This window comes from Myxocyprinus asiaticus, chromosome 41 (assembly GCF_019703515.2).
Source record: "Myxocyprinus asiaticus isolate MX2 ecotype Aquarium Trade chromosome 41, UBuf_Myxa_2, whole genome shotgun sequence".
Lineage (NCBI taxonomy): Eukaryota > Metazoa > Chordata > Actinopteri > Cypriniformes > Catostomidae > Myxocyprinus > Myxocyprinus asiaticus.
The window spans coordinates 5,659,824-5,677,377 of NC_059384.1; the positions used below are offsets into that span (position 1 = coordinate 5,659,824).

The 17,554-nt window shown below is 37.0% G+C and overlaps 1 long non-coding RNA gene across 2 annotated transcripts; it reads right to left on the reverse strand.

Moving 5' to 3' along the window:
- Nucleotides 1–1,670: 1,670 nt before the first annotated feature.
- LOC127431503 (uncharacterized) lies at nucleotides 1,671–2,974 on the reverse strand. Of its 2 annotated transcripts, none has more exons than XR_007895616.1 (3): nucleotides 2,827–2,974; nucleotides 2,371–2,635; nucleotides 1,671–2,199 (listed from the first exon to the last, which is right to left on the reverse strand). It is a non-coding gene; the product is annotated as an uncharacterized LOC127431503 (long non-coding RNA). The 2 variants fall into 2 exon arrangements; XR_007895615.1 differs by having other exon boundaries at nucleotides 1,671–2,240.
- Nucleotides 2,975–17,554: the final 14,580 nt, after the last annotated feature.

The window sequence follows — 17,554 nt, forward strand, 5'->3', positions numbered from 1 at the left end:
GCTCTAAAATAATTTAAAGAAACAGTTTTTCCCCATAATTTACTCACCCCCATGTCTTTACAACCCTGAATTATCTCCCTTATTTTGTGAAACACAAAAGGAGGTATTAGGCAGAATGTCCGAGCTGCTATTTTCCATGCAAGTTTTGTAGCTCTCAAATGTAATTTGTGGTCACATATATTTAAACTTATTGCGTCACGATCTCTCATGTGACACAAAAACCAAAGCTGACATCAAACCTAGCGTGATGCATATAAAGGTAACATTTTAGAATTTTATGCAAATGCAAATTAGATTTATGAACTCTAACGGAGGGCAAGATTATCGTAACGACTTATATTCCCATGTTTTCCTTATAAGCAAGCTGTCTTATGGCTTCAGAAGACTTGGAATATATTGCACAAGTCATAAGGACTACATTTATGATACTTTAGTGGTGTTTTTTTAGTCCTTTTTTAGAACTTGTATAATTTAATCCTCCACTTTTGTTGTATGGAAAAAAGCAGCTTGGACATTCTGCCTAACATCACATTTTGTTTTTCATAGAAGAAAGAAAATAATATATGGTCAAAACAAAATGAGGGTCAATAATTTTTTAGGTGAAGACTCAAAAAATGTTACACTGAATTAGTGAGCCATATTTAGGTCAAAAATCTCAAGTATTTTTGAATTGTCATTTTTGACATTTGTCACCGCAAATTGAACAAAGGAAACTGAAATGAAACTCGACCCAAAACAATGCCTTACTTACACTCATGTCTGTTACATGTCACTATGTGTCAAAACAGCCGTGCTTTCTGGATTCAAAATTGAAACCATTTGTTTAAAAAAAAAAGAAGAAGTTTGGCTGTATACTTGCTCAGCTTTTGCATGAAAAACGTTTTTGGTCCCTTTACAGGAACAGCGGAAAAAACACAGACAAACGAAGACAGACATGTGTAGACGTAATGTGTTATGATATTAAACACATGTTGCTAAATTTCTCAATTATTTCCCACAATTAGTTTCCTTATGTCTTCCTATAATTATCAACCAAAATCATGCGTCCTTGGTGATGACATGGTTATCCGTGGTCTGGCATCACTCTCTGTAACGCAGCAGTTCTGTCCTGTTCCTGCTGGTTTGAGAACAGCCCCTATATGACGTATGTGGGAGTAAGAATTGATATAGCAAAAATGTTGTGTACTCCTCCATTCATTTGGAGCCAGTGAACACATTTTTGAGCCTGCGCCAGGAACACAGTGTACTGCAGGGAGAGAGAAAGAGAGTAGCGCGATGTTTGCTGGCAGGCTGCCCTGCAGAGTCAAGTTGATTCAAATAAAATTTCGTGTAGGCTGTTTGGTGCGCTGGAATGCTGATCGTGTCTCCACATGATAAGGAGGCAGCCGATTTTTCCAGAACAAAACCAGTTTGTGACAGCTACACAGACACACAGAGCCCATTGCCCCCCCACCCCCTTTTGCTGTCTTTTACAACCTGTCATAAGGCCCACGTTGTATCTTATGCATGTTAGTTTTATCTGTGGAAAGTATCTTCTCTTTGTCTTTTCTTTTTATTGTTTGTTTGAGGGCGTGTATAGACAGGAAGAGCAAAGCCACAGAAAAAGGGAAATAATAGCAGATACATGTGGAGGTGAGGGCGTGGTCGAGGGCCCGTCTGGGGAGAAAGAAAACGGTAAGGACATCCACCTGAGATGAATTGTGACTAATTACCGTTTCCAAGTTCACAGTGAGAGTCGGGGGAGATAAAAGACGGCCCAGTCCACCGAAAGAGAGAGAGAGAGCCCAGCTGAGAAGCTGCATGTGTGTTGGCCACTGCCATTGATCTGTAACAGGTAAAGGTGGGCAAGGAGGAGGCGGGAACCGGCTAAACAGTAAACATAATCTTTAATGATATAAATGAACTTAAAACAACATAAAACATAAGGACATAGACACACATGCAACGTGGCCGCGTGCATCTCTCTCTCTCCCGAACCAGCACCTCCGGTTCCCCTTTATCTCACTTTCCCGCTGGTCAGCTGATTCAGCGCCGGCCGTGCATCGACACGGCCAGCCACACCCTCCTCCTTGTCACACTCCTCCCCTGCCCGATTCAGGCCGGGGCACCACCGATCTGATCAACCAGCCCTCCTGGCGGATGGCAGCGGCGATGACTCCACAACAGCGCATCCCTCCTCCCTCCCGGGTTTCGGCACCACTGTAACAGGTAAAGGTGGGCAAGGAGGAGGCGGTAACCAGCTGAACAGTAAACATAAACTTTAATGATATAAATGAACTTAAAACAACATAAAACATAAGGACACAGACACACATGCAATGCGGCCACGTGCGTCTCTCTCTCTCTCCCGAACCAATGCCTCTGGCTCACCTTTATCTCGCTCTCCCGCTGATCAGCTGATTCAGCACCGGCCGTGCAGCGTGAAAGCCCGGCCACGCCCTCCTCCTTGTCACAATACATTTATGTAAAAAAAATTATACAAAAGTGCAGTTCGCACACTTGCTCCAGATCTTGAGCCTTGGTGCTCATGTAGGTTATTGAGGTTTGAGTCTGGATTGTGACGTGTCTAATTCCATTCCTCCTTTCTCTCCAAAAATATTTTCCTGTCTTCTCTCTACTGTTGTCAACAAAAAAACTGTCAAAAAATGTACGTTATAAAACAAATTATGAAAGAAAATAAAAATGAAATAAAAATACATAAATGTATGTCTTCTCTCTAGTATTGTCAACAAGAATTTATCAAAAAAAATCTAAACGAAAATTAAAAAGGAAATATACAAAATACATTTAAAAATAATATTACATATAAATATAATAACACTGTACCATTGTCTTCACATGTCTCCCTTACTAACAATATCCTCTTATTTTTTGTCTCCGGCTGATATCTCAGACTACTCGTCTAATGATGATGAAGATCCAGAGGAAAGCAGAACAGACTCATCTCTTCTTGATCCAGCTGAAATTGGCAAGCAGTCAGCCAGCGAGTGGGTCCGATCTGCTCAGGCGATTCTTCAGACACCTCAGAAACAAACAGCCAAAAGTGTCAAGACCCCAGAGGACTCCAGTAAAAAGAGGAGGAAGTTTGAAAGGTATGATTGGTGGAGCTTGGATCATTTCCGTTCAACTCCATGCATGATGAACCAAATTTAATTTGGATTTTCATTCTAAAAATGAAAGTTCATTCATCATTTACTCACCCCATGTTGTTCCAAACCCCTCTATTGGCCACATGCCAGACTCAGCATCAAAGGTCTTATTATCTGTGGCCACAACCTACTTACTGTAAGTGAGCAGTTTATAAGATTTTGTGAATGGGAGTGGATGTGAGGTTGGATGCCTGTCAGAGTTTGTCCCCTCATGGGGGAGCTGTGTCTCTGTTTGGCTCACGGCTGCAGGCCCACAGATGTTTCCGGCTGCGGGTCCACACATGTTTTCAGCTGACCCTCAGTCCCTGCTGCAGGCAAGCACAGAATAAGTTGCCCCTTAACCACAGATGTTAATGCTGTGACTATGTTAATTTGTCTGTTTACATTTTGTATTATGCCTTTTTATGAACTAATAAGTTTCATACGGGTGACCTGACAACACACATAAAGTAAATTAGAATAAAGCAATATGCATGTTATAAACCATAAACAAAGCAAATAACAGTTAATAAATTGAAGCAGAATGAATCTGATCCTTCCTTTCATAAGAAGCATGTCCTTCAGCTAACAAGCCTGTAAGTCTATAAAGTTTTATGAAAGACAAATCTTTTTTGGCTGAATGCGGATCTCTTTTTTGTAGTGTTTAAATCTGTGATTTCTCTGTGCAGTTAATTAGTTTAGTCTAAACTGATTTATTCTGAGTAAATCTTTCTCTTTGCTCAATTTTACCTCTGTAACTGAATCTGTGGGATTGAATCTATGGATCTGATTCAGACTGATTCTCCGTGATTGATCCTATGGGTTTGATTCCATGGAACTGAATCTGTGAGATTCTTTGAGAATGATTCTTTAGGATGGTTGCTGTGTGGTTGATTCTTTATGATGGATTCTGTGCAACTGATTCCTTGTGATGATTTGATTCCATGTGGTTAATTCTGTGTGGGGTTTTTTCTATAGGAATGATCTTGTTTAGTTGATTTCAATAGGAATGATTCTGTGTGATTTGATTCAGACTGATTTTATTCAATGGGATTGATTCTGTGTGGTTGATTCTATTGGAATGACCTTGTGTGATTGATTCTTTTGGAATGATTCTGTGTGATGAAATCTATGGGATTGATTCATAGTGATTTGATTCGATGGGATTGATTCTGTGTGGTTAATTCTATATAATTGATTTTTAAGGAATAATACTGTGTGAATGATTCTATAGGATTGATTCAGAGTGATTTCATTCTGTGGGATTGTTGTGTGTGGTTGACTCTATAGGAATTATTATCTGTGATTTAATATATGGGATTGATTCAGAGTGATTTAATTCTACGTGATCGACTATGGAATTGATTCTTTTTTGTTTATTCTACTGGAATGATCTTATGTGGTTGATTCTTTTGGAATGATTCTATGTGTTTAAATCGATAGGATTGATTCACAGTGATTTGATTCTATGGGGTTGATTCTGTGTGGTTGATACTATATACAGCAACAAGAACAAGTATGTGAACCCTTTTGAATTACATGCATTTATGTATAAAGTTTATGTATAATTTCTTAAAATCTGTTTTGATCTTCATCTGTTACAATAATGAACAAACACAATCTGTTTTAACTAATAACACACAAATTATTGTATTTTTCTTGTACATATTAAATACATCATTCAAACATTCAAAGTGTAGGTTGGAAAAAGCATGTGAACCCCTAGGCTAATGACGTCAACAAAGCTAATTAGAGTCAGGAGTTGGCAAACCTGGCATCCAATTAATGAAACGAGATTGGAGGTGTGTGTTAGAGCTACTTTGACATTTTGAGTTTGCTATTCACAAGAGGCATCTGCTGACATGGACCATACCACAAAAAAAGAGATCTCAGAAGACCTACGATCAAGAATTGTTGCTTTGCATAAAGCTGGAAAGGGTTACCAAGTTATCTCGAAGAGCTTAGATATTCATCTGTCCACAGTTAGACAAATTGTTTTTAAATGGAGCTGGTTTGGTACTGTGGTTAATCTCCCTAGAAGTGGCGATCCAGCCAAGATGACTCAAAGGGCATGCCACAGAATGCTCAATGAGGGAAAAAAAGAACCATATAGAGACAGCTAAAGACTTTAAGGAATAATTGCAACTGGTTAACATCTCTGTTAATGAGTCTACTATACAGAAAACATTAAACAGACATGGTGTCCATTAGTGGTTGACCGATATATGACAGTCTGTCTTCAAGTTTGCTCATATCTCATTTAAACAGATGTAATAAACCAACCTCACAAAACTTCAGCAGATCCAGCATCCTGTGGAGCACTCATAAATCTTCCTCTAAAGCATGTATTCTATCAGCCTCTCCTCAACAGTTCCCTGTTACATTTATCTTTCTTTTCTAATGACAAAAGGCATATATCAATAAAAATTCTATTATATACTGTCTGCAAATATGCAGATATCTTGTTAAAACAGATGTAATTCATGAACCTCACGAAAATTCAGCATTTTCTTCCCGTTTAGCGCTCATCTAATATCTTCCTCTGAAGTGCGTATTACATCAGCCAGAATCAAAAACTTCAGATCAGGATCAAAAGTTCCTCTGATTCACAAAACATGACGGTAACTCCATGACAATCCAAGCAGGCGATCCAGGCTGTTTAAACTGTCAGGAGATTGCTGCTCATACTGGATCCGCATGAGCGCGTGAGTGCAACTTCAAAGTAAATGTCTTATTCGCTATGCACTGTATGTGTAATTGGTTTGATTCTGTATTTGTTGAGGAATGCGATTGTTAATGTGGACATGCCATCCATGGTTGCTGGACTACTGTGTGTACTGTTATTTCCTTCTTCCTAATATATAAAAAAATTTCTTCATGTGCAAATAAATTACTAAAATTTGATAACTAAACAGAAATCAAAAGAAGCTGCTATATACCATTTAAAATACAATTTTTAAAATATTTTTATATTTTATATTATAATCATAAGTTAAAGTTTAGTGTGAAATTGAGTAAATATAGTGCTAATTAAGAGTTTATTCATTATTTAGCAATTGAATGTTTATGTTATTTACTATATTAAATTGTGTGATATATCAGCATTGTATTAGCCAATCGGCCACACTGCTATTTGGATATCAGCATCGGCCATTAAAAAACCCATATCGGTCGATCCCTAGTGTCCATGGCAGGACACCACGAAGAAAGGCACTGCTTTTCAACCAAAAAATTGCTGCGCTCCTGATGTTTGCCAAAGACCACCTTGATGCTCAACAACGCTACTAGGAAACTGTTTTGTGGACTGATGAAACTAAGGCTGAATTGTTTGAGAAGAACACGCAGCACTACATATGGCGTAAAAAGGGCACCACATACCAACATGAAAACATCATCCCTACGGTGGAGGGAACAACATGATTTGGGGTTGATTTGCTGCTTCGGGGCCTGGACCGCTTGCCATCATCGAGGGAAAAATTTATTTATTTAAAAAATGAAAAACTTAAACCAAAGACATTTCTAAGTTCAAATTGCACTTCAAACAAAACGAAAAAGCAATTAAAATAATGAAGTGGTCAAAAAAACAACAACATACACTATGTGGCCAAAAGTTTGTGGACACCATATGTGCTTGATGAATATTTGATTTCAAAACCTTAGGCATCAATTTCCTCCTTTGCTGTAATAACAGTTTTCACTCTTTTGAGAAGGCTTTCCACTATACTGTATGTAGTGACATGGCTGCAGGGATTTGCTCTCATTCAGACACAAGGCTATCAGTGAGGTCAGGAACTGATGTTGGTCGATGGGGCTTGACTTACAGTTGCTGTTCCAGTTCACCCCAAAAGTGATCAGTGGGGTTCAGGTCTGGGCTTTGTGCAGGCCAGTCAATTTCTTCCACGCCAGACACAATAAACCATTTCTTTATGGACCTCACTTTGTTCACAGGGGCATTGTCATGCTGGAACAGAAAAGGGCTATCCCCAAAGTTGCCACAAATTTGGAAGCACATAAATCCCAAGCCATTACATAAAGAAACATTAAGATTTTTCTTTACTGGATAAATGGAGTAACCAAATTCGTTAATTAGAAGAGGGTGTCCACAAACTTTTGGCCATATAGTGTATATAACAGCATTTCCATTTACCGTCACGCAAGTATCCGTCTATGACAACAGGCAGAAAATTACTAATACAAATTAAGATCTAAAAATAATTATAAATGTAAACATAATTATACTGATGATAATAATCACTGAAATATAAATCATGGTTCAAGGTGAACGTGTTTTTGTATTATTTTATGATTTAATCACAGATGTATAGGCTATATATAAAGTGACCCTGCAGAGTTGCGTTCACAATGAACTGTTCTGTGGAAATAAAGCGAACTGAACTCAGAGCACCTCCTGAGCTGAAATGGTCTGAGGTCATTTGTAGCATTCTCATAGACAACATTATTCTTGCAAAAAAAAAAAGAAAATCAGAAGACTGAAACCCTTTACATACGCGTGTTCCACGAGACTGCACGCCTCTGAATAAACAGCGCATCAGACATGCACACAGACGGCTTTTCTGTCATCTGTTCTTCAAAATATAATAAAATGTGTTTCTCCAAGTGCGTATCTAACAGCATTTCTTGTGTCATTCCAAATCCGAGACGTCTTACAGTTACCCACCATGCACATTATATTCGCTACCTGCAACTAAACGTCTTCTGTCAGTGTACATACAATGTTGCCTGTTTAATTTGATATGTTGGTAAAGAACATCTGGCTTTCAATACGTTATTTAGGTTCATTTATCATGGGTAGCAAACTCTTCATTATGCAACTATTCTTTATTTAAGGCTATTCTATTCGATAGGCTATTGTAGTGATAATGGAAATTCCATTCATAATGTTTCCCCCTTTTACCCGGTATAAAATTTCACACCGGTGTTGTCCCTTGTACCAAAGTAAAACCGGTAACACTGTACACCGTGGCAACCCTAGTGTTCAGTAAAGACATATAATTGTTTGTGTATTGTTTGCTTAAGCACATTGTGTTTGTCTATACTTGTGACATCACTGAAGATGAGATCACATTTTATGACCAATTAATGCAGAAAATCAGCAAATTCAAAAGGGTTCACATACTTTTTTTTTTTTTTTGCCACTGTAATTGATTCTATAGGAATGATAGAGACTGTGTGATTGAATCTATGGGACTGATCCAGAGTGATTTAATTATACAGGATTGACTATTGGAATGATCTTGTGTGGTTGATTCTTTTGGAATGGTTCATATGTGGTTGAATCTACATGACTGATTCAATAGTCTGAAGATGTCAATCTGTCTGATTGATTCTTTGGGACTAATTCAAAGTGATTTGATTCTATTTGATTGATTATATAGGAATGATTCTGTTTGATTCTATAACTGATTCCATGTACCGTAATATCTCTTTATAGAGGAGGTTTTGCTGAAAGACTTAACCGACTCCACAGCAGACAGAGATCAGCCATCAGTTTCTGGAGACATCAGTGCAACTCAACCACATCAGCTGTTAAAACATGTTTGTTTATGAACAAACTCATTAACTTGACTTTTGTTCTGGTATCATTTTGTCAGATCATGAGACATGAGCCCACTGTTGCTGACCACAAATGAGAATATTATTAGAAATAATTGTCATTTGTATACTCTCAAGGCCCTTGTCCAATATGTGCCAGGAAAACATTTAATCACCAACCAGAGTTTTTTTTTTTTGTTTGTTCTTGATTTGCTTATCATGTATCTGTAAAAATCTGTATGAAATCTCTGGAATATTCCATTGATCAGCTTTTACAGTGAGGTACAGTTAGAACAGTAGGAGTCTTTGTTGGCATGTTAAAAAACACGTACAGAACACCCACCACTGTGATACAGGTGATATTGGGACTTAATTGTCTCTCAACCAAAGTAAACTTCTGAAAGTGACAGGAAACCACAATCTCACACACACACACACACACACACACACACTCAGTCATATACACATGAAATCACAATTCAGACAAAGACACACGCCTTACGTTTTCATTTTCCATGGTATAACGACTTTCTTTTCATTTGGTAGCCTACAAGGGGTCTTTGGTATGTTTGTGTGTTTAGAGGGGGCTGTTCAAAAACGTTAACACTTCAGTTGACAGTGGAAAGTCCAAAAAGTTAAAATGCACATGGAAATAAAACGTCTATGAAGCACTCTTATGTGAACAAGAGCAAAAGTCATTCTCAAAAATGTCATCATGCATCTCGTCATGTTTAAATTTCTGTAATTTTACAATAAATAATAAATGCATAGCCAACCAGCATTACAACAAGCAAGTCTTTTTTGTGGCTTATTAGTCTAATATCTCCAGAAAATGTTAAATCTCTCACTACATTTGTTATTCGTCTTAAATGTTTTTTTTTTTTTAATAAAATGTATGGTAGTTTAATAAATGCTCTTGTCTTCCCACATGTACTTATTCATGCATTCCTGTCTGTGAATTGCTAGCTGACTAAGCCTGACAACTCTAAATTTAGTTTCAATTTCATACTTGATTTGGAAAAGTGATTTAGGATTACTGGACATGGCTATGGGCAGCATTGCTGCACATTTACACTGGCATCATTCCCAATAAAATTCCACAGCCCAAAGAACGCAACTCCCACTTGCAAGATTTATTATTATCAGTTTTTATAGTCCATCGTATTAGGTGTTCTTATGGCTAAAAAAATCAGATGTCAGTGGGTGCAACAACAGTGAACTCTTTTGACACAGTTTTAAAACAAAAAAGCTAAAAAAATAAATAGTCTGTGTTCCATGGTTTTGTTTTGCATGTGATTGGATGGAGTAAACATAGCCTTTTTCTCTCTCGCCCATTGCCTGTTTTAATTTTGTGCAGAAATTTTCCATTACACATCGCCCTGAAGTTTTTCTGCTGAAGTCTTGGCTGGGGTTGTTCTAATTTCAGCTGAGTCAATTGTGTTCATTTGTCCAATGGAGTGGGCCGGCCAACTATTCGCTGAAAAGTCAGCATGGGAATATAACTGCATGCATCCCTTCAGAGAGCTGGATTTTATTTCAGTTCCTCAGAACTGGCTGAAATGAAAAAGTTTTCAATGCTTAAGCCAAAATATCCCTCTGCTGTTATTAATTTACTGGGCCTAGGTTGTATCGTCATTGTTTTGCAAATCTTAACTTCGTGAATGAAACAGTCTTTTTGGGCTGATAAGTTTGTAAAATTAAATGTATACTTTTAGGCCAAGTGTTTATGCTGTTATAGCATTTTACATCAAAAACATTTAACATTAACTTTGATTATTAACAGTGAAAAACTATAAGCAGAGAAGTCAACATGAAATCAAATTTGACACACATTTTTTGACAAACATTTTGGGATAAAATGTCTTTTAATTCTTATTTTGATTTTCTAATCTTTTATTTTCTTTATCATTTCCATGTTAAGTAGGGATGGGACTATATATCGAATTTCGATATATATTGCAAACCAAAAAATGACGAACCATATCCTGGCATAACTTGATACTTAAGAAATTTGCAACATTGTTTTTTGTCCATGTGATCATAAATGAAATGACCTGTCAGACATCATAATCTCTCTATCGATTAATTACGTGTACTGTTTTATTTCTTGTTCTATGTCCAAGCTGACAGGCCGGGTTTGCTAATGCTGAGGATTCTGGGAGTTTGGGAGGAAAGTGTCATGCAGGCTGCTCTATGTGACAGACTGCCAAAGAGAGAGAGAGGTGTGTGGCGCTTTTCAGCAAGGATACGGCCGCCCAGCTGCAGCCTACGCCCGGAGACATCTTCCACATTTTACCTCCATGGTGTTAAACCTGGTCCTTCTTACAGAACAAAATTAGTCTGTAAAATGAATATAGAATAAAGAAATATGGAGTATAGAAAAAAGGGATATAGGACTACGTAAATATATACGTTTTGACTGTTAGTTTATTGTGTTTGGTAATAATCGATATTGTTTTCTTATGCAGACAACCATATACAAATTGAACACGATCTGATAATAAACAATATTGACAATCCCTTACATTTTCAAGGTTGTTTACATTCATTTATATATTTGTAATTTTTAAATACATTTTTAACTCGATTTTGAGATTTTTAAAAGAAAATGAGAGTGGTTTTTATCTTTACTTTACTTTATTGTCCACTGACATGGACATTTTTCTTTGGCTTCTCACAAAAGTACACAGACACAGAAGAAATAGAAAGCACAAAGTAATCACACACAAGAACTACATAAAATCCAATAAGAAAATACATCGTACACCATTATGGTCTTGCCATTCTTACAATTCTAGACAACTTATTTTTGCTCCTCAATCCCAGATTCCCATACCAAACTTTTTTATGAAACATTAAAATACTCTCCACATGACTCTTGTACACCATTTCCAAGACTGATCTGCGCAAAACTCATCAACACGATGCTAGAGTGTTTTGGGTTTTTGCTAGGGCATTGCTATGTGGTTTCAAGGGTGTTCTGAGTGTTTTTTAAGCATGTTGCTATGCGGTTGCTAGGGTGATTTGGGTGGTTGCACAAGTCTGATCACTCAGAAAAGTAATAGCACACCTCTTGTATAGTGATGGGAAGTCCGATTCATTTCCGCGAACCAGTTCTCTCGGACGGTTTGTATCAATGAACCAGTTAAAAAAACAATTCAGCAGTTCTTTTCTAACATCATGATATTCACGCTCAAATATTCAAATAATGCCATTGTGAACTCCTATTGTTGATTATTACTTTTTATTCAGTTAAGTTATAATAATAAGTTTAAGGTGTTTATTGTCATCTGTGTTTCATTCTGTGATCCTGCATGTCGAATAGCCTACGACTGTCAAATATTGATTACATTTTGGATAAGTTTCCTACAATAAAGTTTTGCTTCTAAAGCACCCAATACAGACACTGATGCACAAATGCGGATATCTTCTATGTATCTAAAGCAAATAAAGAGAATAAACTAGTCTTAATCAACTCACCGGAAACCATGATTCAGCTTATAACAACCTAAAATATAATCTACAAGCACAATAAACAATAGTAAAATTCATTTACATTATATTTTCAGAACATTTTGTTTGTTAAACAAGAAACATACATTTCACCCCAGTCTTGCTCAAGTCCTCAGTACACGCATGCTCATAGTATCAGCAGCTCACTCATAAGACTCCACTATAATACTCGACAGTTATTTGGACTGGCTCATTCGGTTCATTTTGAGTCGGACATGACCGAAAAGCTGACTTTCCATTCTGCCTGTAGGTTTGAGTCGTTCATTTTGAACAGGTTCTTTGGTTCAATAACTGGTCTAGTAACTCGTAAGAGCCACCTAGCCTGTATGCGTCTGACTCGTTCGTTTCGAACTCGGTCTCAGGACTCAGGCTACTAGTCATCTGCATTCAGTTTAGTTTTAGTATGTTGTTGCTGATACATACTGTAAGTTAATGAAATTCAGATTTCTTGAAAATGTCTATCACATACAAACACAACTAAAAAGTAATATATTGTTAATAATTTATATTAGTAACATCATCGATGAATGCCTACTTAATTCTCACACCTTCATTTGCAAAAAAAAAAAAAAAAAAAAATATATATATATATATATATATATATATATATATATATATATATATATATATATATATATATATATATAAACAGAAATAAACATCTGTAGGTTTATAAATGTTTTATTTGTCAACTGCCATTAACATCTCAACATATAGCAAGTCCTCTCTAATTTTCTGCAAACTTCAACAGTTAGTGAGTCCGGCTCATTTGGTTCTTTTTAAGTCGGACAGTTTGACGTGCTCCATACAAGTACTTCAGCTGTGCGTCTTACATCATCAACCCAGAACTAAAGTTCGATTCAGTTCGATATTGTGAACTGGCTTGACCGGTTACATGCTGAGAATTGGCTTTAAAGAACGATTTGTTCAAGAATCGGAGAAAACAATTTGAGATGTCCATAGCTGAATGAGTACCATGGCAAAGTTTAATACTTAGGGTTAAGCGTTTGTTACAGTGCCTAACCTTAATATGAGAAATAGTGATAGTGATGCTAGCGTTAGCAGGTACCACTAATATATCTATAGCTTCCAGTTTTTATCTAAACGTTAGACGCACGCACACTACAACTGTTTTGTGATACTCTTTAGTACAGTCAACGTCAGGCGCATGTGCAGACGACGTATGAACTGTGTAGGAATGTGCACTGGTAATCGAATAATCGAGAACTCTTTCTGCACCAGCTAGCTGTAGGAATGTGTACGGGTAATGTGGGTAATGTGCACCAGCTGTATGAATGCGCATGGGTAATTGATTAATCGAGTACTCGTTCTGCACCAGTTAGTCGACTATTAAGAAAAACGACTCGAATATCGCTATTTTATTTTCCTTTGCACATTTGCCTGCTGTGGGCAATGCTGAATTACACTGTACTTTCCCTCTGGATCTCTCACCAAATCTTGCAGTTAGAATTGTGTCCACCGGGGCTGCTGTGGATGTGTGTTCGTCGAGGTGTTGGATGAGAGAAGGAGATATGATGGTGCCTTTGTGTGCTTTCAAGCAAAGCAATGTGTGGCAGCACTACTAGTATTTTGATTCTTATTGCATTCTATTCTATTAGTATTCTGCTCTTTTTAGAGTCATGCATACCAACGGACAAGGACCTGTTTTTATAGTGGAAAAGAAATACGAAGCGGTACAAGAAACTCTTAAGCTTATCAGACCAGTATGTGCGTTAAATATCTGAACATGGGCAGAGCGTATTTTATAAAAAGAAAACTTTCACCACTTGTTTTTTTTAAAATAATAATACGTGAAATTATAAAACTGTGATAACCTTTATGTAGACTCAGAGTTTATTCATGTGCATTACCCTATTGCTGTCAGTATTGGTTTGTATGTAAGCTCCTGGTGAGTGCAAATGTTTTTACGTTTTACTGTTATTTTTAAATCTTTTTTTATTATTATTATTATTAATGAATATTGTTCATTTAATTTTTTTCCCCAAATGAAAAGCATAGTTAGTTGATTATAGCTTATTTCGAAACCTTCTTGTCAGTTTATATTACAGGCAGTATTTGTGCTGCTCTTGTAAGTTTTCGAGAGACACTTTTTTCCTGTTAGTAAATACGGTTGTCAGTTCCAAACAATGACTGAGTAAGCATAGCCCCTCTCTCTCCCTCCCATGTAGCGTTGCTCCCACGTCATTCCCCCAGCTCCAGGGAATGGCATGCATACCTCTTCCTGGCAGCTCTGAGCTCATTTCCAGCAAGCTGGGAAAAAACAGCGCTGGATCCTTTTTCTTCCCTTGCCTTTTTCCCTTTTTTTTCCAGGGTGCATAAAGCAGTGGATCACAATAGCTGTGACAGAGGCCAGAGAGAGGAATAGAAAACACATGCAGCACAGTGTGTTACTGGCACAGTTTCTCCTCTTGTCTCACTTTCTCTCCCCCTGCCGAGTGTTTGCTTTAAGGGCAGGCAAAGTTGACCCTGGAAAGTCCAAGAGTTCATTTTACCTTGGAAAGTCCACAGAATTAACTCCAGTTCAGCCCCCAAAGTGTGCAGTAGAGAACATGGGCAGCAGATGCTAGCACTTTCCATTTATCCATCAAATATACTTACAAACGTACAGGTAGTTGATAAAATAACATAGACATGGAATGTTGTTTTTTTTAAGTTCCGGATTTTAGGTATAAAAAAGTATTTTTATTACTACATACATTCCACATTGTACAATAATAGTAATGTCATCAAAATTATGAAATAACACAAATAGAAGTATGGCAATTATGTAGTGACCAAAAATAGGTTAAATTAATCAAAATAGCCACTAGATTCCAGCTCTCACAGTTTTTGCATAGTATTGAGGGAGTTCCCATGTATGCTTCACACTTGTTAAATGCTTTTCTTTCAATATCTGGTCAAACTCATCCATTACAAAAATAATAGCATTTCTTTCTTTTTGTAAATAAATTTATACAATTTATATTTGTCTACTATTTTCAAGCATTTGCAGCCTTTGCCTTTAGATCAAAACTTTTTTTGATTATGAGAAACAAATTCAATGTAGTATTTCAACTTCTGACTGATAGTGTATGTATAAGATAAAAAGTGTATATTTAAGGTGCTGTATCTTTTTACCACCATTTTTAATCACGTGTAAGCTCTTTGCAGTTCACTTAAATAGTCCTGTACTGCAAAATACAAATATTCCATGTAGTCTCAATGAATATGTGGTCATGTATAATAAAATAAAATCAAAAAAGGGGTTTTAGAGAGAGTATGGTATGTTATTTTGCAAGTTGTACTGCTTCCCAACCTCCCAAATATACATTTAAAGGGATAGTTCACCCAAAAATGAAGATTCTCTCATCATTTACCCACCCTCATGTCATCCCAGTTGTGTATGACTTTCTTTCTTCTGCAGAACCAAAACGGAGATTTTTAGAAGAATATTTCAGCTCTGTTGGTCCATACAATGCAAGTGAATGGTCACCAAAACTTTGAAGCTCCAAAAAAACATAGTAAAAAAGGACTTAAATATTGATGTTTCTCACCCACACTTATCATATCGCTTCTGAAGATATAGATTGAACCACTTAAGTCGTATGGATTACTTTTATGCTGCCTTTACATGCTTTTTGGATGTTCAAAATCTGGCCACCTTTCACTTGCATTGTATGGACCTACAGAGATGAGATATATTTTTTTAAATCTTTGTTTGTGTTCAGCAGAAGAAAGAAAGTCATACGCATCTGTGATGGCATGAGGATGGGTAAAAGATCAGAGATTTTTTTATTTTTAGGTGAACTATCCCTTTAATATATTCATCATTATACAGTGGTGGCCAAAACTATTGGCACACTTGGTAAATATGAGCAAAGAAGGCTGTGAAAAAAAATCTGCATTGTTTATCCTTTTGATCTTTCATTCACAAAATTCACAAAAATCTATCCTTTAATTGAAGTAAAACAACTGAAAGAGGAGAAATATCTCATTATTAAATAAATATTTTTTCTCCAAATCATGTTGGCCACAATTATTGGCACCCCTAGAAATTCTTATGAGTAAAATATATCTGAAGTATATTCCCATTCATATTTTATATGTTTTAGTGCACATGGGTGACTAGGCACATGAAATTGTTCAGCCATGACTTCCTGTTTCACAAGGGTATAAATATGAGGTAACACACAGGCCAAATTCCCTAAATCATCAATCACAGTGTGTTAGACTAAAGAATATAGTTCTGATGTGCAGCAAAAGGTTGTTGAGTTTTACAAAATGGGAACTGGCTATAAGAAAATAGCAAAAGCATTGAAAATGCCATTTCCACCATCAGGGCAATAATTAACAAGTTACAATCAACTGGAGATCTTAAGAATCGGCCGGGAAAAGGACATGTGTCTATATTGCCTCCACGCACAGTGAGGAGGATGGTTCAAGTGGCCAAAGAATCTCCAAGGATCACAGCTGGAGAATTGCAAAAATTAGTTGGGTCTTGGGGTCAGAAAGTCTCAAATAAAATATCAGATATCACCTACATCACCACAAGTTGTTTGGGAGGGTTTCAAGAAAATAAGCCTCTGCTCTTATCCAACAACAAACTCAAGCGTCTTCAGTTTGCCAGACACTACTGGAACTTCAAACGGGACCGGGTTCTGTGGTCAGATGAAACAAAAAAAGAGCTTTTTGGCAGCAAACACCAGAGATGGGTTTTGCGCACACAGAGATGAAGAAGTACCCAATGCCCACGGTTAAATGTGGTGATGGATCTTTAATGTTGTAGGGCTGTTCTTCTGCCAGAGTTCCTGGACATCTTGTTCGGATACATGGCATCATTGACTCTATCAAATACCAACAGATAAAAAATCAAAACCTGTCTGCCTCTGCCAGAAAGCTTACAGTGGGCCCTGGTTGGATCTTCCAGCAGGAAAATGATCCAAAACAAACATCAAAATCAACACAAAAATGGTTCACTGACCACAAAATCAAGATTCTGCCATGGCCATCCCAGTCCCCTGACCTGAACCCCATAGAAAATTTGTGGGGTGAACTGAAGAGGAGAGTCCACCAACATGGACCTCCGAATTTGAAGGATCTGGAGAGATTCCGTATGGAGGAATGGTCTCAGATCCCTTGCCAGGTGTTCTCCAACCTCATTCGACATTATAAGAGAAGACTCAGAGCTGTTATCTTGGCAAAGGGAGGTTGCAAAAAGTATTGAATAAAAGGGTGCTGATAATTATGGCCAATGCGTTTTGGAGAAAAATATTTATTTAATAATTAGATATTTCAATTGTTTTACTTCAATTAAAGGTTACATTTTTTTTATTTTTTATGAAAGATCAAAAGGATAAACA